This window comes from Grampus griseus (assembly GCF_964374135.1).
Source record: "Grampus griseus genome assembly, chromosome: 7".
In the NCBI taxonomy this organism is placed as follows: Eukaryota; Metazoa; Chordata; class Mammalia; order Artiodactyla; family Delphinidae; genus Grampus; species Grampus griseus.
This window is the reverse complement of record NC_139001.1, coordinates 29,644,246-29,666,644: the sequence shown is the minus strand read 5'-3', so window position 1 is coordinate 29,666,644 and position 22,399 is coordinate 29,644,246. Positions and strand designations below refer to the sequence as shown.

At 42.3% G+C, this 22,399-nt stretch overlaps 1 protein-coding gene across 7 annotated transcripts in view; it reads right to left on the bottom strand.

Moving 5' to 3' along the window:
• CMKLR2 (chemerin chemokine-like receptor 2) overlaps positions 1 to 18,813 on the bottom strand; it is a 48,728-nt gene extending 29,915 nt beyond the window's left edge. For 2 of the 7 annotated variants that reach the window (XM_082657941.1, XM_082657944.1), the window contains exons 1-3: positions 15,588 to 15,886; positions 2,967 to 3,017; positions 1,234 to 1,289 (exon numbers count right to left, since the gene is read on the bottom strand). The gene's annotated coding sequence lies outside the window, so the exon portion shown is untranslated. Of the gene's footprint in view, positions 1 to 1,233; positions 1,290 to 2,966; positions 3,018 to 15,587; positions 15,887 to 18,691 lie in introns of those variants that run through there. The other 5 variants (XM_082657943.1, XM_082657945.1, XM_082657939.1 and 2 more) reach the window with 3 other exon arrangements.
• Positions 18,814 to 22,399: the final 3,586 nt, after the last annotated feature.

Here is a 22,399-nt window from a genome sequence, read left to right as displayed (position 1 = left end):
CCCTGTTAGATATACAGTATAAACTCTGAGTACCAAAACTTTGTCTTTTTTTATTCTCTACTATGTCCTTAGTTGCTAGATAAATTGCTAGAACGTGGAATATGCTCTGTAAATACCTGTTAAAGGAACAAGTGAGGAAGATCTAAAATAACTATGATTTTGGTATAGATGAATAATTTTACCTACCAAACTCCTATCAAATCAACTCTTTTACCTACCAAATCAACTCCTATCATTATGGTCAAAATTAAATTTGGTTTTACTGTTTTTGCTTACTTTCTCTTTCTTACTACAAGTTGGGAGAATCAGAATTTTGTCATTATTTCAGCAAACAAGTAGTTAATCAGGGTGAAGCTGAACCGGGAAGTAGCTTGAAGTAGTGCTTCTGGGTTCCTGGGGGAAGCAGCAGAGAGTCTTTTGAATGCAAACCCATTAGGGTGCTCAGGTGCAGGGTGACCTTGAGGAAAGAGGTGCAATGGTAGCTAAGCGCTTAGGAGGAGAGGACCCACCACACAGGATTGAGCTGACTTGAAACAGGAGAACCAATGCTCCACTACATGTGGGGGATTGAAGTCAGGAGGCTCTATGAAGCCGCACGTCAGAGAATATAGCCCATTTATTAGCAAATTGTCAGTACTCACTCAGTGAGACTGGAAATGAATAAAGCTGCAGGAGACAGAGTAGCCAGGAATCAGAATGCAGAGATTAGGACTGGAGCAGGAACCAAGAGGAAACTAAACCGATGTGGAAATAGGGCACAGCGGCTGGAGGCAGCAGTTTTGTCCTGTTTGGATGTTTCCCCACATGGGCCTGGGCAGAAGTGTTAACCATGAAGCAAGAGCCTTCCCGTGATCATGACCTCCTGACAAACCACTGGGGCTGACGGTGCTTGTGGCTAACTGGGGCTAAAGTGTCCCTCTGAGGCACACACTGCTGTTGTTTCAGGGCACCCTTTATCTTCTGCTTTACTACCCTTACTGTTTCTACTTCCAGCTCAGAATCAGAGAAAGTAGAGCAAAGTATCACCAAGAGCCTGCAATTTTTCATCTTTATCCTCCCATCCAGAGCCCACCTTCTCATTTGCAAATCTAGAAAGCTGTTTTCTCCCTAGGCAACTTTTATTCAAAATAATGTGTTTAAATTTATAACTATTTTGCATTGAATAATTTAAAATTGTCTTTTAAACGAACAGATCAGCAAATTATCTGAAATGTTTTCACAGTGACGTCTTACCATACGGCTTAAAAAGGACCACACTCCTCCATGTCTTGACACATTGAGGTGGAACACTGGAAGTAAAATCAGTACAGTGGTCTTAATACAGAGGTACGCCGTCAGACACGACTTATGATGTTTAGGCATCCTGAAAAATACGGTTTATGGCTGGGTTTTATTTCAGGTTCTCTCTGCTTGTCATTGTCTTCGTCTATTTTGCAATCGTGCAATAGTCTCCTCCAGAGAAATACAAATGAATTGTGTCTGATGGAACGCAATCAGTTATTGCCCTGTAAATACCGACGAGTTCTGCCAGTTTTGTAACTGTTTATAAATCCATCTCAGCATTCCTGATGGTCTACACATTTGTGAGACTGTGAATTCTTTTTACCCATTGTAACATCTTCTTTCTTTCTTTTTTTTTTTTTTTGCGGTTACGCGGGCCTCTCACTGCTGTGGCCCCTCCCGTTGCGGAGCACAGGACGCGCAGGCTCAGCGGCCATGGCTCACGGGCCCAGCCGCTCCGCGGCATGCGGGATCCTCCCGGACCGGGGCACGAACCCGCGTCCCCTGCATCGGCAGGCAGACTCTCAACCACTGCGCCACCAGGGAAGCCCCCCATTGTAACATCTTAACTGATTCTATCATTAATAGAGTTAAATAAAACCTTTGAAACAGGTTAACTTTATATTTGTGAGTCATGATTTACCTGTTTTTTAAAAAATGGTCTTTTAATAGGCCTTTAGTCTAAAAGTATTAGTCTGACCTTAGGAGGACAAATGAGTAGGGAGAGGTGTTTTTTTAAAAAGTGTACATGAAGTTTTTTTCTGGCCCACTCAATTTCCAAAACCTAAATTTACCTTCCACTCCTAGGATGATGATGGAACTGAGCATCGGGACAGGGGGAAGCACTCATTTAGGGGAAAGGGGTGGGGTAGGGCTGGGGGGCTTGGTTTAAGTGCAATACCAGGCAAGCAGGGAAGGGCTGAAGGAGAGAGAATTCTGATCCCCCCCCCAACATTTGTATTGCTGAGGCAAATTCTTTCTTTAGGGATCCCAGCCTCTTTTCCCTGCATCCTTCATTCCTATCTGCTCTCTTTAAGGCCATATGTTAAAGCCAGGCCCTTGATATGACTGCTGGAAGATTAATACACTTGTTTGACACAGCCAGGATATTAGCACAGCATTCAAATATGCGCAGCTTTCCTTTTCTCTCTCTCTTTTATTTTTTTTGCAGTCAGACTGAGGCCTCTTAATCCCTTCAGCTGCTACTCAGAGGAAGGGAGTCCAGCCAGTGTTCTAGCCACACCAAACTCCAAAATAATTGGTTAGATATGGCACTTTGCCTGATCAGCGCTGCAGCTGGAGAACACAGAATGCCTTCCTCGGCCTGAGGATGGATACACTGTCTGCCTCACCGAAGAGGGATGAAGAGAAGTCCCAGTACTATCTGATCGGCTCCTGCCCTTGCCTCAGCTCTCCCTTGGGATAACTAAACCCATCAGGGTGTTTATGCAGAGTGGACTTTTATTTCTACATTCCCTTCTCCAGTCCTCCCGGTCTGTCTTCTTTCTCTTCCGTCCCCTTGGTTAAAATTTCCTCTTCCCTACCAGTCCCTCCTGACCACGTGCTTCGACGTAATCCAGAAACAATTACCATCCTTTCTGGGTAGTATTTTATGGTGGTTAAGAATGAGAGCCCTGGGGTCAGACAGGCCTCAGCTTCTAACTGCAGTGCCACTTATCACCTACCTGTGTGGCCTTGGGAAGTCAGTCAAAAGCTCTAACCATCAGTTTTTCCATCTGTAAAAATGATAACAGGGACAATAATATCTACTTTATCGGGCAGCTGTGAGGAGGAAATGAGGCAATGGAGTGAAGATCAGTGTCGGACACAGTCATCTCTTATGACTATAACCTTCTTCTCAGTTTCCAGTCTCCTATTTCCTATTTTCCCTCTGTTTCTAGTGTACTTCTAGTTCCTATTTTCTTTTTTTTTTTTTTCCTGCAGTACACGGGCCTCGGCTCTGGACGCATAGGCTCAGCGGCCATGGCCCACGGGCCCAGCCGCTCCGGGGCATGTGGGATCCCCCCAGACCAGGGCACGAACCCGTGCCCCCTGCATCAGCAGGCGGACTCCCAACCACTGTGCCACCAGGGAAGCCCAATTTCCTATTTTCTTATTTGTAGGTACTACTTCACATTTTTCCCCTCAGTCCAACATAGATACTGATGAGGTTCAAGACATGCTAGCCCCAAATATGACACCTTGGCATATGGAATAGTTTTTTTTTTTTAAATTATTTATTTTATTTTATTTATTTTTGGCTGCACTGGGTTTTCGTTGCTGTGCACGGGTTTTTCTCTAGTTGCGGCGAGCGGGGGCTACTCTTCTTTGCGTGCGCGGGCCTCTCATTGTGGTGACTTCTCTTGTTGCAGAGCACGGGCTCTAGGTGTGTGGGCTTCAGTAGTTGTGGCTCATGGGCTCAGTAATTGTGGCGCACGGGCTTAGTTGCACCGAGGCATGTGGGATCTTCCAGGACCAGGGCTCGAACCTGTGTCCCCTGTATTGGCAGATGGATTCTTGACCACTGTGCCACCAGGGAAGCCCTGGTATAGTTTAAACTGAAGAAATATGAGAAACAACGGGTACAGGAAGGATTTCTGACCTTCCCCTGAGTCAGGACGTGAGATCCTCATGTGAGAGGTGCCCTCTCCACACCCTTAGGAAAGGAGCATCTTTATCTCCAAAGAAGGAGGGATGCTGAGAGGAATCTGAATGAACAGGCCTTGCTAAGTTTCCCCCAATTTACCACCCTTAGCACATACCCCTTTTGTCCTATCACATTTCTCAATGACTCCACTTTTCATGCAACCTAGTACACATAAAAATACTCAGGTTTGGGTTTCCCTGGTGGCACAGTGGTTGAGTCCGCCTGCCGATGCAGGGAACGCGGGTTCGTGCCCCGGTCCGGGGGGATCCCACATGCCACGGAGCGGCTGGGCCCGTGGGCCATGGCCGCTGGGCCTGCGCGTCCGGAGCCTGTGTTCCGCGACGGGAGAGACCACGGCAGTGAGAGGGCCGCGAACCGCAAAAAAAAAAAAAATACTCAGGTTAAACTATTTCCTCGGGTCTTCATTTTCTTACGAAAGCTCCTATGTCATGTAAAACTTTTATTTAAAAATGTGTATGCCTTCCCCCTGTTAACCTGTCTTTTGTTATAAGTGCCCCAGCTGAGACTTTAGAAGAGGAAGAAATGATATTTTTTTCCTCCCCTGCATTAGCAAATCAATGACAGTGGTCACATGTACCATATTTTTTGATTACAAGCAACTTCAGTTTCTTCATTTGTGATCTGGGGAGAAACACCATCAGTAAACCATTGTAAGGCTGTTGTAAGAATTAAACAAGATAATGTATATAAGTGCCTAGCACAGTGCCTGGCTCCTAGTAAGAGCTCAGGAATTGTGTTGTATCTCACTTTATTAATCCTTTCATTAGGGTGTATTATGAAATAATTCACATAACTAGCATATCGCTTTGTTGAAAAGTAGGGAATTCTTGGGCTTGCAGCTAGTTTAATGATCACTGGCTCTAATCAGAGAGCTCGTTTGATGATATTATTTGTAATTAGTTTAGATATCATTTTGGACTTACGTTTCATCCTAAAAGAAAACATTAGCTGAAAGATACCACTCTGAGCAACAAAATAATGGTTTCCTACTGTTACAGTAAAGCTACATTATGCTCATTCCTTCCTTTCCAAAGGGGGACATTTTGACCCTGTGATAATGTTTTACTTAAAGGAGTTTATTTTATTTTACGTCAAATGATTCATGTAGATGAGTTCATTTCTTGTGATGAAGATGGAAACGAAGTAGCTGAGCTTCTTGCTGTAATCTCACTGACTTGCTGTAATCCAACTGGCTAGAAAATACAACAATTGTCTGGTTCAGAAAAAAAAAAATAAAACAAAAAACGAGCTTTCCCAAAGAAATTCTGTTTGGGCATTCTCTTCAGTTTGATGAATGAGTTGTTTACTGAGCTTGAGACAGTGTAAAAAGGAAGAAATGGCCTTTTAAAAAAAATTTACTTATTTATTTTTGGCTGCTTTGGGTATTCATTGCTGCGTGCGGGCTTTTTTTAGTTGCAGCGAGTGGGGCCTACTCTTTGTTGTGGTGCACAGGCTTCTCATTGCAGTGGCTTCTCTTGTGGAGCACGGGCTCTAGGCATGCGGGCTTCAGTAGTTGTGGCACATGGGCTTCAGTAGTTGTGGCTCACGGGCTCTAGAGCGCAGGCTCAGTAGTTGTGGCACATGGGCTTAGTTGCTCTGCGGCATGTGGGATCTTCCTGGACTAGGGCTCGAACCTATGTCCCCTGCATTTGTAGGTGGATTCTTAAACACTGCGCCACCAGGGAAGTCCTGAAATGGTCATTTTCAAGAAAATTATTGAAGTGCACTCAGTGAATTTGAGCAGATTGCATTTGACGTGGCTTGAAAATAGATGTAGTTTTTAACAAATCAAGCTTTTGTTTAATTAAGACTGAAATAAAATGAGTGAATATTCTTGTAAATAATCTAATAAAACATTAAAATGAAGAGACACTCTCCACAGTCATCTCCACGCCTGCTCGTGTTCTGGGGGATAGAATACATTTCTGAGGAAATCTGAGAATACCACTTTTATATTGTGTTTGGTATATTATAATTCCTCTTAAGAGATAAACAGTTTTAGGTGTATGCTGAAGTTCCCCCTTCCTTATTCAATCTCTCAAAAACCAAAAAGCAAACCAAGGAGAAACGCTATGCTTATACATGAAATATCATTCCAGAGCAAGGCATCTCTCCCAGACAAGGAAGGAAGAATTTAGTCATTTTACTATCTTCTAAGTTTTTCCATCATCTTGGTTGGTGCATGTAAAGAACTGAATTAAATACATTGTGTGTGTGAGTGTGTTGATAATGATAAAATCACCCCAGAGGTGAATGGTTTTATTTTGGATAGAGTTAATGAAATGAAAGCCCATATGGGGCAGAATGACAATCAAACAGAAAAGTCATGTTTAGTATTATCTATACAGTTGGGTAATAGAATAAACAATTTGTTTACACTTAGTATTTCCCGTAAAGTAACCAAACGATTGATTTGACTAAGCTCTTATTTCCTGAACTTGCTGATGGTTTGGTATTAAGGAGAGAACCACCATTTCTCCTAAAGGGTAAGCTGTGTTTTTAGATATTACTTTCCTAATGAATTCTTGCCTGATCTCTACAAGCCTATCCCCCAACTTATTTCAGGGTCCCTGCTCTACACTCTTCACACAGAATTTTTAGTTATATATTTGAATGCTTATCTGATGAATGTCTCTCCTCCACCAGCATGTAGTTTTGCTTACCTTATACTCCCAGAACCTAGCACAGTGCCAGGCAGAGAATAGAGCTCAATAATATTTATTGACTAGAAGAACAGCTATTCAGTGGGTTTTGATAAAAGGCATTCATGCTCACGGGCATCGCAGCAACTAACATTTATTTATATTTGTCTGAGAAGGCAAAGGTGAGTTTGAGAAGGAAATTTAAGCTCTTAATTACCATCAAATCCATTAGGTCTTGTTCTCAGTTCCTCGTCTTATTAAAGGTGTTAAAAGAATGTTGCATCTCACTCCTTAGAGATGTATTAAATCTGTCTGGCCACTTAATTAGACCAGGACTTTTAAATGACAACAGGTCCCACTTACAGGGAAAGATGATGAGGTTTTTCTCTAAACTATTATCAGGAGCAAATTACTTCACTATAAACCAGTTGTCTAATAATGTATTACTTATAATTAAGACCAGTTTACCTAATACATGCAAAATGAGGAAGCAAATACCAAGCACACCTAAGTATATAATACCTTTTAACACATTACAGTAATACGGTAACACCTCCTGAGTACTTGTTAAGTACGCTACAATGCTAAGCAACTTTACATGCATTTTCACATTTCATTTTCACAACAACCCTGTGAGGTACTATTATTATTTCTATAAGGCTAAGAGAGGCTGGGCAATTAGCAAAAGTGGTGAAGCCCAGGCAAGACTTCTGGGTCTGTCTGACTTCAGGGACTTCCTTCTTAATCCTTGTACACAACGTCTCTGTAGTAATCATCTGTTAAGGTGTTCACCTCCCTTGCTTAACGTGAGAGCCTTAAGGCCAAGGTCTAAGTTTTACTCATCCTTGTATCTCAAGTACAGAACAGAGTGCAGGAAACATAATAGGTGCTCAATAAAAGTTTAGTGAATAAAAGAGGAAGTACTTTCTTTTTTTTTTTTTTTTTTTTTTTGTGGTACGCAGGCCTCTCACTGTTGTGGCCTCTCCCGTTGCGGAGCACGGGCTCCAGACGCGCAGACTCAGTGGTCATGGCTCACAGGCCCAGCCGCTCCGTGGCATGTGGGATCCTCCCGGACCGGGTCACAAACCCGTGTCCCCTGCATCAGCAGGCGGACTCTCAACCACTGCGCCACCAGGGAAGCCCCAGGAAGTACTTTCTCATCCTCAAAACTATAGTATGTTTAGTATAGTTTTAGTGTTAAACATAGTTAACTATATAATGTGCATAAATAAAATACACAAATCAAACAAATACTTATGTAATAAAACAAATCACATATGAATATATCTTACTGTTTTTGTTAAATTAGTAATCCATATTTTATGTTGAAGCATACGACATTGTCAAGGTCAAATAACAGCACTTTTATATGGTATAACTTCATTAAAAAAAAAAACCTATGTCAACTCTTAGCTACATAATTAAGCAGAATGCTCCATTACCAGATGTTTTCCACTGAAACAGAGGTTTATCATTATAAACTGCCCAAGAGAAAGTTTTATGAAAAATTAAGGGTGTCATATCTATAAGCACTTTCTTCTAGGTCTAATGATCTAATTTCATATACAAATTATTTTTCATGCCCTTAGGTCCTAATGAAAATTAACCCAGCTCATATTATTACACTTGGCTTTGATTCTCTCTTTTCTAAGCTGCCAGGTTGCATACCTCCTTGCAGAAGTCCTTCTTCATGAAGTTCTCCCTTTTTGGTATTAACTCTGCCTTTATCCCAAGCCCTGATGCACCCCCTAGTGTTCCTCGAACACTTCTATAATTATTATATCTGTGTATAATGATCACTTTTTGTTGAATGCTGGGGTCTGTTATACACGATTGTGTAAAGCATTTATAATGGAGGAACTATACTGAAAGGGAGCAGAATATGCCACCCCCAAATATGCCACTTTGGCATGTTAATATTTTGAATTAAAATTACTTGAGAAACAGCTGGTACAAGGACACTCTGACCCTCCTTTGTCCTCCTGAAAGCAGAAAATAAATTTCCTATGTGAAAGGTACCCTCCCAGTATCAGGAGGGTAGAAGATATCCTTATCACCAGAAATAGGGAATTTAGGGCCAAGAAGGCTGTATAAACAAAACTTGTTACTTCTTCACTAATTTACTACCCCAAACCCAAACTTCTTTGTACTGTCAATTCTTCACAAATTTATTGTTTCTTTGTCTAAAAGGTATAAAATTTGCCTGCCTTGGTTACTTCTTTGACTCTTTTATTATATGGACTCCCGTACACATGACATTAAATTTTTCTCCTGTTAATCAGTTTGATGCTAATTTAATTATTACACCAGCCAAAGAACTTAGAAGGGAAAAGTTTTCCACCCCTACAATACCCAACTGATTTGGTTATTATACTAAGTGACTGGCTGGTTGACCATGGACTGTTCTTAAATAACTTTTTTGTTTCTTGCATAAAAAGAAACACAAAATTAGAACTTCAGAGGGCTTTCAAAGCACACAGCGTAATCTTTGCTTCTGCATGATTCCTGAGCGAAGACTATGACCTCTCCTTACTGAATTCTTCATATGCTAAATTTTATGAAATAAATTACTTTCTTGGTTTCACCATGCTTTGAACTTTGCCATCTAGTGATTGCATTTTTGTCAGCAGTACCAACAAGGTCTCATGTTTTCGGTGTTCTAACTTAGTCCATCTAACCCCCTGGTGGGCCTGAATTCTTTTTCTACTATACTTCAGTATTCAATTTAAAAGCTACACCCTGGGACTTCCCTGGCGGCGCAGTGGTTAAGAATCCACCTGCCAACGCAGGGGACACTGGTTCGAGCCCTGGTCTGCGAAGATCCCACATGCCGCGGAGCAACTAAGCCCGTGCACCACAACTACGGAGCCTGCGCTCTAGAGCCTGCGAGCCACAACTAGTGAGCCCGTGTGCCACAACTACTGAAGCCTGCACACCTAGAGCCCGTGCTCCGCAACAAGAGAAGCCACCACAATGAGAAGCCTGCACAGCACAGCGAAGAGTAGCCCCGGCTTGCCGCAACTAGAGAAAGCCTGCGCGCAGCAACGAAGACCCAGTGCAGCCAAAAATAAATAAATAAAGACTCCGAGCTCCCAATGCAGGGGCCCCCAGTGAGGGGGGCCCAGGGTCAATCCCTGGTCAGGGAACTAGATCCCGCATGCCTCAACAAAGATCCCGTGTGCCGCAACTAAAGACCTGTCACAGCCAAATAAATAAATAATTTTTTAAATTAAAAAATACAATTAAAAAAATAAAAAATACACTCCAAGCAAAGTCCACTTGAGAATTTCCTGGTCCTAGTTGGGTTAGCCTGGCTTTGAGTTGCACCTATATGATCTGGCTTGGTTAAATCCTGAAATACTGTATGTATATCAGCAACACTGGTATTACAGGTTTTCGGGACATAATGAGAAACTTAAATGCAGAATTTAATTAGGCATGGATTTCCTAGAGAACAGAAATAACACAGTGAAAACTGTAAAGTGCTATGTAAGTATATTTTTATTGTAACCTGAAAATTTCCCCTGTTGACAGTGGGCACAAATGGGGTAGTATTTAGAATTTTAATTCAGGATTCATTAAGGTGTCCCCATTGGCTGATGTAATATCCACTATGTTTGCCCAATAAAGAGATCATACTTGAGGGCTTCCCTGGTGGCGCAGTGGTTGAGAGTCCGCCTGCCGATGCAGGGGACACGGGTTCGTGCCCCGGTCCGGGAAGATCCCACGTGCCGCGGAGCGGCTGGGCCCGTGAGCCGTGGCCGCTGAGCCAGCGCGTCCAGAGCCTGTGCTCCGCAACGGGAGAGGCCACAACAGCGAGAGGCCCGCGTACTGCCAAAAAAAAAAAAAAAAAAAAAAAAAAAGAGATCATACTTGAGAAGAGTTCACTGAAAAGTATTTCCAGGGCCTCCAGAAGATGCATTACATGTGTCTGTAGACACGTTTGCTCCTCTTGGGTACCACGACTCCATCAGGTGTGCTGCCAGAGTGCTGGCTACTCGCCTTGTCAAAGCTGGCTAGAGATTGGGGATGAAGTGAGGGCAGTGGGCTCAATTCGCTTCCATTATATAGATCTTTTTTTTTGTTAGAGGAGACCCAAAATAGGCCTGCTTGTGCCCTGATGTTTTAGTGGAAACAACTCTGCATTTTTTTTTTTTTTTTTTTTTTTGCGGTACAAGGACCTCTCACTGCTGTGGCCTCTCCCGTCGCGGAGCATAGGCTCCGGACGTGCAGGCTCAGCGGCCATGGCTCACGGGCCCAGCCACTCTGCGGCACGTGGGATCCTCCCGGACCGGGGCACGAACCCGCGTCCCCTGCATCGGCAGGTGGACTCTCAACCACTGCGCCACCAGGGAAGCCCAACTCTGCACTTTTAATTGCATGCTGCTCTTACACCCCCTCTCCTCTCAGAGGTCATAGACTGTTCTGGGATCCCCCTCCAGCAAGTTCTTCCACAAGCTTCCTCAGGCCAAGAAGGACTTCTGGTGGGTACACTCCATCAGTTGCTCAGTCAAGTCCAAATCTTGTCATCTCACTTTGACTCATGATGGGACACCAGTACCCACCTCTCTCACTGTGTCACCTCTTGCATAAACTGTTAACTTGCATACTCGCATCCACCTCCATCCCTCCCTTTTCTAAACTCTATATCCTGTAAGTATTACATAGGTTTTTTTTTTTGTTTTTTTTTTTTGCGGTACGCGGGCCTCTCACCGCTCTGGCCTCTCCCATTGCGGAGTACGGGCTCCGGACGCGCAGGCTCAGCGGCCATGGCTCACGGGCCCAGCCGCTCCGCGGCACGTGGGATCTTCCCAGACCGGGGCACGAACCCGTGTGCCCTGCATCGGCAGGCGGACTCTCAACCACTGCGCCACCAGGGAAGCCCAGTTTTAAAACTTTTTAGTTTAATAACTTAATTATGTCTCCCAGGCAGCACAACTCTAAGCTTACTGAGGGCAAGAACTTTCCATTAAAATCCTTGTGTCCTCTCCTAGCAAATCAGCTGATGGTTCAATATTTGCTTGACTGAATGTGATATGTCAGATGGTTTCTCTCAGTTAATGATAAACAAACAACCTCCTTCACCAACCCCAAAATGGAAAATAGCAAACTTCCAAAACAAAACAAAACAAAATTTAAATCATTCAGAAAGCCCTAACATACCTTCTTTATTTGATGTGATAAATTCCTTTATCACAAGCAAATTCTTTATTTGTACTCATCCTGCAAAGACTTGCTGTGTGCAGTGTTTCACACACTCGAGTTCACATGGGCTGGTTGATTGCGTTTGCTGAACAAGGGGCCAATGAGACTAAGGTTGGATGGTTGGCTCTTGCCTGGGTCAGTATGCTTCACACAGAGAGAAACTCTTCCAGAGGCAAAGCCAGGGTCTATTTAACCCCTGCCCTTCTACCTTCTAATGAATCATCTTGCCCATTATATTCATTAGGCTGAAGGAAGGACTTGCAAATAATTTCTAGCAAAAAGTTTGTGCCTGACTTATATTTACTTTGTTCCTACTGACACCAGTTTCTTTAACAATGAAGAGCATTTTTCATCTTATTTGGGTATCTTGGAATAATCAGAACATGCTATGACAACTGAAGAATATGAAAACATAGAATCTGAATAAAAGATTTGTCTCACCAAATACTTATTAGGTACCCACTGTATGTGCTAGGAACCCATTATATATAGCACATTGAGCAATGACTTAGTAAGCAGAGGTTGAAAAAAGGGGAAGGGGGTGAGATTGGAGTACTGGAAGGAACCTTGCCCGTCAGGTTTATTTAAGAGGAAAGGAAACTGAGGCCCATGAAGCGTGCTCTGCCTCAAGCCATGAAACAAGTTAGAGGCATAGTTGGGATTAAGCTCTGGGGTGACAGACGGAAGCAAAACAGCAAATATAAAGATATTGTGGGACCACAGATTGGGGGCATGTTTGGAAATTGTCCAATTTAAGATGATGCTGCATTACTAACCTTCATTTAGCTAGTTCTGTTTTTTCTATCTTTAAAATTTTTATACTATCAGTTTTTATTGTGGTCTTGGCTTTTACTACTTTCATTAGAAGTTTAATGAGGCAGTGGGGGTGGGGGAGGGATGGATTGGGAGTTTGGGATTAGCAGATGCAAACTATTACATGTAGGATGGATAAACAACAAGGTCCTACTGTAGAGCACAGGGAACTATATTCAATAGCTTGTGATAAACCGTAATGGAAAAGAATATGAAAAAGAATATATACATGTATAACTGAGTCACTTTGCTGTACAGTAGAAATTAAACACAAGGGGACTTCCCTGGTGGTACAGTGGTTGAGAATCTGTCTGCCAATGCAGGGGACATGGGTTCAATCCCTGGTCTGGGAAGATCCCATATGCCACGGAGCAGCTAAGCCTGTGAACCACCGACTACTGAGCCTGTGCTCTAGAGCCCTCAAGGCACAACTACTGAGCCCGCATGCCACAACTACTGAAGCCTGCACACCTAGAGCACGTGCTCCACAACAAGAAAAGCCACTGCAATAAGAAGCCCACGCACCACAACAAAGAGTAGCCCCTGCTCGCCACAACTAGAGAAAGCCCGCGTGCAGCAACACAGCCAAAAATAAATAAATAAATGAACTTAAAAAAAAAAGAAAAAAAAAAGAAATTAAACACAACATCGTAAGACAGCTATACTTCAATAAATCTTCTTTTTAAAAAAGAAGTTTTATGAGGCAGGAACCTTTACTAAAGTTAATGCCACCAAAGAAACCAGGTGAATTAGAACTGAAGACCCCCCACCAGATTGAGGGTTTAACTTTTTGTGGTTTATATGAAAATTGAGACCTGAAGAAAAAAGTAGATGGGACTTTTCAAAATTTTGAAGTTTTAAAATTATACAAGTAATGAACTATTAGAGAAAATTTGGGGAAAAAAGAAGAGCGATATCATCTGAAGGGGTCCAGCATATGCTACTGTGGCATAAAAATTATTTTGAGCAGAAGGCATTTGAGGTCCCAAAAGAACTCAATTGTCATAAATCCCCTCCCCAGGAGCAACAAGGAAAGGTTGACTCATCGCCGTAGATGAGAAGTCTCACAAAAACTATCGTATCGTCTATCTATTCTCCTAAAGCCCATTTATATTTCTAAGAAGTCATTTGTTTTCCCATAAGTCCCCTTTCTCCCTCTCCCCTTCCCTTATTAAGAAGTCACTTGTTTTCCTGTAAGTATCTTTCTCTCTCTCCCCTTCCCCTTAAGATGGTATATAAGCTCCAAATTCTAGCCTTCCCTTTGAGTCACAATTTTCTGTGAACTCCCCTATGTATGTTAATAAAAATACATGATTAAATTTTGTTGTGTTATCTCTTGCTAATCTGTCATTCGTTAGTTTAATTCACAGGCCTTCAGAACCAGAACTTAAGAGGACAGAGTAAAAGTTTTTCCTCCCTGATATACCATCAGTTCACTATCAGCTTAACACAACCATTTTCAATTTGGCATATTTTTCTTCAATTTTTTCAAATCCATTTACTTTTTTACATAATTATAATTATTGTTAGTATTATGAGTACTCATCCATGATGCTATATATCCCTCCAAGTTATAACTTAATGACTACTAAATATTTCCATTGAGATAATATACAAGATGTTTCTTAACTAGCTTTCTAGTGCAACCATAGATTTGGGTTGCACTAGAAAGCTATTTGTTGCATATCTGTTGGATATTTAGATAGCTTCTGACTTTTTAAAATTATAAGCAATTTGGAAAAAAGTCTTTTAGCATAAAACTTTTTCTTCTTTTAAAATTACTTCCATGAGTTAGCTTCAACTGCTGTAGCCTTTGAAAGGGGAATGTTGGGTTAAATAGCTATCTCTCGGGGAGATGACAGTGGTAAAGTAACACAGAAAATGTATGACCTTCTTTTATAAACTAAAGGACTTAAGTCTTGGGTAAAATCATACATAAAGGCCGTGAAAAAACTTAAAAATCATTTAGTGTTTGGAAGAAGTGCAAACATGATGAGAATTATTTAGAAAGAGGAATTATTTGAACTAGGTAATTTGAGATTCGAGAGCAGTCCCTTGAATTTTTCACGAAACAAAACAAAACATACTAGTGGATTAATTTAGCAACAAGTTTGTGGAAGCTTGGGTGAACGAGTTTTCTTTTAAGTGAGAAGGGCCAATTTAAGAGAATAATTGCTGGTGAAAGTTCCGTTATCAAATTTTCATTTGGTTTTCACTAGCTTTCATTTGGAGGGAAGGATAAACGATCAGACAAAAAACAATTGGTACTCCTAGTTATCTGACTACCAAAAGAAGAGTCAAGTTAGCTGAACCTTTTCTTCCAAGTACTTGCCTTCAATTAGCCATTTGTCCTTCATTAGATGAGCCCAGATACCAATTATTCTAACAGGCAATTGATTAGGAGATTTCAAAAAACGCAGCAACAACAAAGAAATGTTTGTTTTGAAGAGCCACAAGCTATTCATTTTAAAAAGACAGGAGAAAACCAAGCCACATTACAACTCAATTTAGAACTTTTTTCCTGCCTTGTAATTGAAGGAGGGCAAAGTCAATTTTCATCTTGAGTACCATTTCCTCCTACTCGATTTCACTACAGTGGGCTTTCCACTAATGATGTTTGACATTTCTGAGTCAAGACTACATTTATGAGTTGTAATTTGCTAGGTAAAAGCTGAGGAAATGACTGAAAGTTCATTGTGCCCTCCCAACCCCTACCCTACCAACCTCCTCCTGTTCTCTCAGGGTTTTAGATTTAATCACAGCTGTTGTAAACCCTGTTACACTCTTCCTAAACACTTTTGACAGGACCAAAAATATGAATCTGCACAGAGAGCTTTTCATAAACTATCAGGAGTCCTTTTCCTTTTTTGCCAGCTGGTAGTTAGTCCAAATACTGCTTTATAAATAAATCATCTGCAGGCATCCTCATCAGGTCAGTTCCAAACGCGGCAGTTCAAAGAAAACAAGAAAGCACTTACCAGTTAATTTTCTGCGAGGAGAGAAGCTTTTGTGATGTGTGGTGTAACCTCCCTGCTCCAGAATGAAATGGAGAGTGGTTTTCAGAACAGCTACGTTGGACACTCTTCTCCCAGCCTCCTCGTTTGGCTTTTATCTGGCTTTTGAAATGACACTGTAGAGGAGAATGATGTTGGGTTTCACTTGAATGTGGTTCTTCCCTTCCTATCCTACCCTCCATAAAAATTCATCATGTATTCCAGGAGAAAAGTAAGCAATGAACACACTGCACAAATTCTTTTACTCAGCGTGTACACGTGTGTAACTGAGGTTTGTTTTTTGAATAGAAATCATTACTGTTGGCTGCAGTGCCACAGGCTGAAAACCAGTGATGGGGGAGGCACCAATCCCTCCTTTGTTTGGGTGGACTTTTGCTTATGAAAAGTCAATTTAAATTTCATTCCAGACTTCCCTGGTGGCAGAGTGGTTAAGAATCCGCCTGCCAATGCAGAGGACACAGGTTCGAGCCCTGGTCTGGGAAGATCCCACATGCCGTGGAGCAACTAAGCCCGTGCACCACAACTACTGAGCCTGCGCCCTAGAGCCCACGAGCCACAACTACTGAGCCCACGTGCCACAACTACTGAAGCCCGCATGCCTAGAGCCCGTGCTCCACAACAAGAGAAACCACCGCAATGAGAAGCCCGCGCATCGCAAAGAAGGGTAGCCCCCACTCGCCGCAACTAGAGAAAGCCCGTGCGCAGCAACGAAGACCCAGTGCAGCCAAAAATAAATAAATAAAATAAATTTATTTAAAAAAATTTAATTCCAACAATGGGATGAAAAGAACCTTAGAATGTCAAAGGAGAGCTCTTCAAATGCACCAGGGCTCATTAGGAGAGAGATTTTATTTCCTGGGTTTCAGTGTATTTCTGATAGGGAAGAATCAGAATCACACCTTAGTTAGGTATGTTTTTTTTTTTTAATTTAATTTTTTTAGACAGCAGGTTCTTATTAGTTATCTATTTTATACATATTAGTGTATATATGTTAATCCCAATCACCCAATTCATCCCAGTTAAATATGTATTTTAATTTTTATTTCTTTACTTAGGTGGGTTGAGAATTTTCCAGGCTTTGAGGAAATTAAAGGTCTGATTCTTAGCTCTCATCTTATCTGTGGCCCTGGCAGATGAAGGCATGTCTGTATACATGAAGCAGGACTCAGAATTCAGAAACTCACGGGGTGAGATGTGTGGAGGCTGACAGGAAGCCAGCCTTGATGCGGCTGACTTGTCCGTCTGCAAAGCTAATGTGATTTTCATAACGTCTAACGTCAGCTTGAGAAACTGAACATTATTGGGTCATAAAACGTTGTTAGGCAAGCTAATTGAACACGTTAGCTGAGCAGCCAGAAGAACACACAATTTGCATTTGTCTGCTGTGAATGCTGAGGGCTTAGCAGAATGTGCCACTGCGAAATATGCCTCTTCGGAGAATAAGAATTATTTTGAGTTGTTTATTTTAATGAACTGCAGGCATAGAAGAAGCTCTGAAAACAGAATAGAAATTACGCATTTGTAAAGGGAAATTTTACATTTGTAAAGAAAATTTACATGAGAAAAGGGATCTGTATCAGGAAGACAGCTATTATACTTCTTCATCTGAGAGACTTATCTGCTTGACCCAGCCGCCTTTGTTTACCGAACATTTCCTCTTTTCACCTTCTGGTGAATTGCCTTCCTGGACCTTTAAGCCCCAGACCCCATCCCTTTCCTTAGCTCAGGATGGAATATAACCCTCAATCTTCTGGCCACCTTTTAAGTGGGGCTCCTGTATGTATATAATTTAAAAAACTTTTCCTCTAGGGCTTCCCTGGTGGTGCAGTGGTTAAGAATCCGCCTGCCAATGCAGGGGACACGGGTTCGAGCCCTGGTTCGGGAAGATCCCACATGCCGCAGAGCAACTAAGCCCGTGCACCACAACTACTGGGCCTGCGCTCTAGAGCCTGCAAGCCACAACTACTGGGCTGCGTGCCACAGCTACTGAAGCCCGCATGCCTAGAGCACGTGCTCCGCAACAAGAGAAGCCACCGCAATGAGAAGCCCGTGCAACAAAACAAAGAGTAGCCCTTGCTTGCCACAACTAGAGAAAGCCCCCGCGCAGCAACGAAGACCCAACACAGCCAGAAATAAATAAATTAATTTAAAAAAATGTTTTTTCCTCTATTATTCTGTCTTTTTTACAGGGTGGGAGTGGGGTACTTAGCCAGGAACAATGAAAGGTAGAAGGAATATTATTTTTCCTCCTCTAAAAGACAAAGTCTAGAAAATCGAAAGCAGCGATCTCCACTGAGGGTGGGGTGGGAGCAGAGCAGAATAACCCTGGGGGAGGGAGTGGGTACGCTTCTTCAAATTACAAATATCCCTCGGCACCGTAAGGATGTACACTCGCCCACGTTTGCCCCTAGTCCCTTGATTCCACAGAAATAATCACTATTAATAAACAAGGCGTATCTTTTGTCAGTGTTATCTGAGTTGGTGAAGGAGGTCATAGTAAACCATCTGCTGGAGGTGATATCCAGTCACCAGTTCCCATCCCTTGGCATCAGCTATATTAGTATTTACTGAGTTATATGCTGTCTTCTGTAATCACACAAAAGCACAATTTCATCCATAAAAGACATTTTTGAGGAGAATTTCAGGAAGTTTTGGTTACTTTAGATGGTTTTGGGTTTATTTTCTGGTAGTGGAGTGAGAAGCATTGAGCAGCAAAGGACGGAGAAAGAAGACAAAAGAAATGACATTTCACAAGCATTTACTGTGTGCCAAGCATAGTTTAAACACAGCCCACCCTGAAACCCAGGAAAATATGTCAGCCTTTTTATTTTTACGTTTTACCTACCACCTAAAACAACCGAGTTGTAACAGAAGTTTACTTAGCTTTGAAATTGGTCCCCCCAAATCAAGGACATTAAATAAAATCTCTCTCCTAGTCAGCCCTATAGTCTATAGTCTGCTATGTGTCTGAGGAGCTCCCTCTGACATCCTAACGTTTGCCTTATAGTTGATCCTTTATTCAAAAGTAGTGAAAGCTGAAGTGCTCAGGTGTGCTAGACATAACTTACTTGCATTGGTTAAGCTGGTGAGTCCGTTCATTGGAGGTCTGTTAAGGGAACCTCTCCTGTAAATTGCAGAGTTGGAGTTCAGTCCTGAGCATTCTGACTCCAAACACCATGCTCTTAAGACACGTAACTATTAGACTGTGCAGCTCTCTATGAGAGGAGATGTTTCCAGAATTGAGAGACTAGGAGGAAGGGGCAGGAATGACTTCTGCCAAATGAAAGGCTTTCAGGACGGTTCCAGCACGTTCTAAATCACTGCAAGTTCTCTGAAGCCTCGTGTGGTCAGGGTTTCAAGGGGTCTTTCCAGAGGGGCACATGTGTATAAGCAGGTCTATAGGGCCAGCTGGGCTCAGAGGGGAAGATACACAGTGCCTCTATCATATTGTTTTGGGGAATGGGATCTTTCTCTAAAAATAGCTTTTCTCCACTGATGCTAGAAATTTCACTGTTAGAAAATTGTTCTTTTGAAGAAATTCCATTTTATTTTATTATTGATTTAATTTTTGGCTGCGTTGGGTCTTCGTTGCTGCATGTAGGCTTTCTCTAGTTGTGGCAAGCAGGGGCTACTCTTTGCTGCGGTGCATGGGATTCTCATGGCGGTGGTTTCTCTTGTTGCAGAGCACAGGCTCCAGGTGCGCAGGCTTCAGTAGTTGTGGCTCGTGGGCTCTAGAGCGCAGGCTCAGTAGTTGTGGCACACGGGCTTAGTTGCTCCGCAGCATGTGGGATCTTCCCGGACCAGGGATCAAACCCATGTCCCCTGCATTGGCAGGCGGGTTCTTAACCACTGCACCACCAGGGAAGTCCCGAGGTTCCATTTTAAAAGACAGGCTTTCTATTAATCAAGTGAAGCTCTAGTAGTTAGAATGGACTGGGTAATTTTAAGATGATCATCCCCTCTCCCTACCCCAACCCCTCCAGAAAAAATTGGGGTCAGCAACTTGGCCTCCCATCTTACGATATGATCAAGAATATCTTTATTCTTTTCTTTTCTTGTTTGATGTTAAAATAGCACACTTGCCCCAAACACCTGAATACTCTGATGATAGAAATTTCAGAAATAGACATTTGGGAGAATATAATCAGGTCACATTGGTTTTTGTTAATGGTCATTTCTAGCCTTTTTGTTGTTGTTTGCAAAAAAAAAGAAAAAAAGAAAAAAAATTGACCCAGAACATAACCACTAGAAAAGAGATAATATGATACAGATGGACATTTTCTTTTAAAAGAAACTAATTTGTGAAAAAGGGAAAGACTTCACTTCTTTTGAGTTTTTTTCCTCTTATACAGGGAGATGACTGCCTTCACGTGTAAATGCCCTTCTTAGGCCTGTTTCTTTGTGGTAGACAGAGTCAGAGATTAGACTTTGGGGTCTTTACTGGGTTAACAGTAAGGCTTGGGACCATGCAAAGCTTTTCCTTGGGACTCACAGTTGCAGACTCTGTGTTTCTGGGAGGTCACATAGAGAAGCCATGCCCACCTGGCCATACCGGGCAGCTTCCATGCAACTTAAACCAGAGAATTCTTAATGGGCACAGAGGACAAAGGCTTCATCAAATTCTTGCTTTAAATTCTGTTTGGCCCCTGCAGGAACCCAACCTTGAGGATACTTAGAAATTCTGTTAAAGGATTTAGCAAATAGCTTTTTAATTAAGATACACAAAGCTTTAATTCCCTGTGGAAATGGGGGGTGGGGAGCGGGGAACAGCTTCTATTGTCTTTCATTTGAAAAAAACCTTCTCTTTTAATATGCCAAATGCCAAATCAAATGAAATCTACATACAGGGATTTAGAATGATGTCTTAACTATCAGATGCTCAGGGCCTGAAACTTTTGGAGGCTAATAAAACACTCACTTCTCAGAAGGTGCCCATGCAGTGCAGCGGCAGGGAGGCTGGTGGGCAAAGGCTTCCGGGCTCTGTGCTCTGAATCTTTGTGGTAAAATAATTTCTCCGGGAGAACTGGCCGCAGCTACCCCGAGTCTTGGAAGAAGTATTTCCTCTTTTTGTAACCAAGGGAGGTAAATAATCTTTTAACTTATTGCCCTAGGGAAAAAAAAAATGCGGTTTGCCAGTGGTTAAATAAATCTGGTGTATGTCTCTTAGTTAACAGGCATCTGGGTGACACCATCCTTGGCTCTGACTCGAGAGAAAGGAGGGCTCCGGACGTTCAGACTCTTTAATTATGCTGCTTTTCTTGTTAAGCTGCAGATTATGGATATGATGTAAGTGTATCCGGATTTTTCTAAAATGTCACATTTGGGGAAAGGAAAAGGATCGAAGAATAAAGCATATTTTCTTGGCTTCTGTAACTGGTTCAATCACTGCTTGCGTTTTTCATTAGGAAATTGGTAGCCTGCGAGCGTACTGCAGCTGCAGATGTGTTTTGTTTGCAGTGCACAGTGTTTTCTAGAGTTTGAATTAATTTCCATCATTTAAAAATCAAGGGATCTTACACAGACATCAGATTGTTGGCTCCTCATGAAAAAAATTACCAGATCAGGGTAACCACGGGCCTGCATCCCACGAGGATACATTTGGACGAGGCTGAGTAGGGGCCGCACCTCATGCCACCTGGCCACTTCCGGCAGGGCATTTCTTTCCATGTCGACACTTTTCTCCCCTGCCTCACTCACTCACTCATGGACCACATTCATCTGGATCTTCTGGGAGTTTGCACTTGCAACCCTCATGTCCCTTTCCGATTCTTTTCCTCTTGAGTTTCTTCAGTTTAGGACAATTGCGTACACAGAAAGGTAAGTCATTGGGCAATCATTTTTATTGCATAAGGAATTTTAGGTTTGGTCATTTAAAAAATATGAATTCCCAGTGCTTCCCTTCTAAAACCTGACTGCATTATAAAGTATGATTAAATCAACAAAACCGGCTTCAACTAGCTTAACTATGGAACACTGGTGGGTGAAAAGGAAGAGCAATGGAAGAGATCTGCCCCGTGCAGACAATAATAGAGAGCTCTGTCTTTAGTGAATTTTAAACCAGTAATAAAACCAACTAAAGCCCTTCTGCTTTTTGTGATCACTGTGTGCCAGCAATTCTAAACAACTGGAAAAAAATCTTTAAGTTCTTTAAAATCTTTAAGTTCTAAAAAATATTGCTGTGATTATGTTAAGGGAACCACTGACTGAAACTGCCTGCCAGTGGCCAGGCATGATAGTAACCACTTGCATGAGTTATCTTACAACAGGAGTTCCTGGTAAGGAACGAGGAACTAACAAGCTACCACCCACCAGAAGAATTCGGGAAAGGTCAAAAGGACAGAGGAAATGCCAGTCGATATGTCCTACCAACCTCCCAGAATCCTTCTCGCTGGAATCCATCTTGGCTGAGCAATGCATGTGCCATCAGGATGGACCCTGAGTCAGAATGACTGGCCAGAGACAACCTGGAAACTAAGCCCATTACCGTACAACTTGAGACTGCAGGCCACATGGCAGAGCGGTTTTCCTGGGCTCCCTTACCCTCCTGCTCTCCGCCCAGGTGCCCCTTCCCAATAAAGTCTCTTGCTTTGTCACCAAGTGTGTCTCCTTGTACAACTTATTTCCAAGCATTAGACAAGAGCCCAATCTCAGGCCCTGGAATTGGCCCCCCTTCCTGCAACGATTATTCTGACTTTTAATTACATATACATAATTAAGTAAATTTTATTTTTGGGGACTTCCCTGGTGGCGCAGTGGTTAAGAATCCACCTGCCAGT